The sequence below is a fragment of the Mandrillus leucophaeus genome, unplaced genomic scaffold (assembly GCF_000951045.1).
Source record: "Mandrillus leucophaeus isolate KB7577 unplaced genomic scaffold, Mleu.le_1.0 Scaffold305, whole genome shotgun sequence".
Classification (NCBI taxonomy): Eukaryota; Metazoa; Chordata; class Mammalia; order Primates; family Cercopithecidae; genus Mandrillus; species Mandrillus leucophaeus.
Window position 1 is genome coordinate 1380091 of NW_012103199.1, and position 1990 is coordinate 1382080.

Below are 1990 nucleotides of genomic sequence, written 5' to 3' on the forward strand. Positions count from 1 at the left end.
GCTGGAGCGCAGTGGCGCAATCTCAGCTCATTGCAAGCTCCGCCTCCAGGGTTCACCTCATTCTCCTGCCTCAGCCTCCCAAGTAGCTGGGACTACCGGCTGAGCCATCGCACCCAGCCGAACTCTTTCCTAGTAAATGAAGAAGGCTCTCAACGGAAAGTACCTGCAGGCCCCTTCCTCTGCTGGGCACCAGAGAGCCCAGCAGCCCGTCCTCTAGGCTGGCAGTCCCTGGGTGGAGAGGCTCCCAGAGGGCACTTGGGATTCATGGAGCAGGGCCCAGCCGCCTTTGTTGCTCCAGGCAGGGTGCTGATGTGTTTCTGATGCAACCAAGGGTGCCCATCTGCCACCACTGCAAGTGACAGTATGGCACTGTCTCCCTGGTGGGGTGACCTGGTGCTGTTTTAGGCTGCTGAAGTGGGTGTGATTGGCAGGCTGAACGGGGGGGGGTTTGCCTGGCTTCATCCTCATCCCCCACTTCTCCCTGAAATACATGAGTTCTTCATAGACATGCAAGTTCTTCAGAAGCCCTAAACCTGCCAGCTGTCTTACAGAAGCCCCATTTAAAATGCTAGAGAGTTGAACTTGTCTTGGAGGCGTGAAAAGAAAGAATTAAAAATTAAATGCCAGAGAGTACCTGAGGCTCTTCCCCAGCGGGCAGTTCCTGGCAGGAAGGGGCTCCAGCAGCTGGGAGGCAGGGCGCCGGCCTGCAGTGGCCTATCTTGGTCCCTGCACAGAATAAATAAAGGCCGAGCATCTCAGCAGGGCTGCCACACCCCCAACTGCACTGCTTCCCTTTGGGAATTCCTGTTGGCTTCTGTGTCCTAGCCTGGCGTCCAGCTGACTGACAGAGCTGGCATGTGGGACCTGGGACTCTCTGGTGCCCCTTCCCCTTGGCTTTGGCCTGGAAGAGCCACAGCTGAGGGGAGACTCCTCCCTGGGGCATCCTGCCTGTCCCTTGGCAGGCATGGAGGCCACTGCCCCACTTTCTTAGCAAAACAGGAAATGAAAACGGGCGCCAACAACGTGCACTTGGACGGTGGCACTGGCTAAGGCACTGTGGAAAGAGGAGGATAATTCCACACTGGCTGAGCGAACTGCATTTTCAAACTTCCCGTGTCCGGGTCACCTGGCTCCGCCCCGCGTGCGCGGGCACACCTGTCGCAGGTGGACACAGGCAGTGGAGTGACTGCAGCTCGCTCTGGTTGTGGACTGTTCCTGCAGGGCCTCGGCCCTCCTTTGACCACACGGCGCGGTGCCGCCCCTGTGCTCCATGTCCCAGGGATGGAGGTCCCCCACCTCAATTTTACTCTAGCACGTGGCATGCACGTCCACACTTGAGCAGGACAAGGTTTCCGTTCTGTCCCCTGCGTGTCAGGCACCTAGCAGAGGCTGGTCCTCCAGCAGGATGCGGGGGAGGCGTGCTGTGCCCACCCAAAACGGAGACACTGAAGCGTCCTGGCGCGGCGCCCGCCCCCAGCCGGTCCTGGGAGCCTGAGTGACTGGGGCCAATAGAAGGGCGGCCCCGGACCGAGGGTACCCGGGAAAGACCGCCCCTGCCCCTCCCATTACTCTCTGGCCTCGCCCTGTCCCCTCCCCCACCTTTCCTCGCTGGGTGACCTTGAGCAAGTTACTTGGCCTCTCTGTGCCTCTGGCTCCCGCATGAAAAATGTGGACAATAAATGTACCAGGCTGTGGCTGGGTGCGGCGGCTCACGCCTGTAATCCCAGCACTTTGGGAGGCCGAGGTGGGCGGATTACCTGAGATCAAGAGTTCAAGACCAGCCTGGCCAACATGGTGAAACCCTGTCTACTAAAAATACAAAAAATGAGCTGGGTTCAGTGGCGTGCGCCTGTTAACTCCAGCTACTCTGGAGCCTGTGGCAGGAGAATCACTGGAACCCAGGAGGCGGAACTTGCAGTGAGCTGAGATCACACCACTGCACTTCAGCCTGAGCTACAGAGTGAGACTTCGTCTCAAAAAAAAAAAAAAA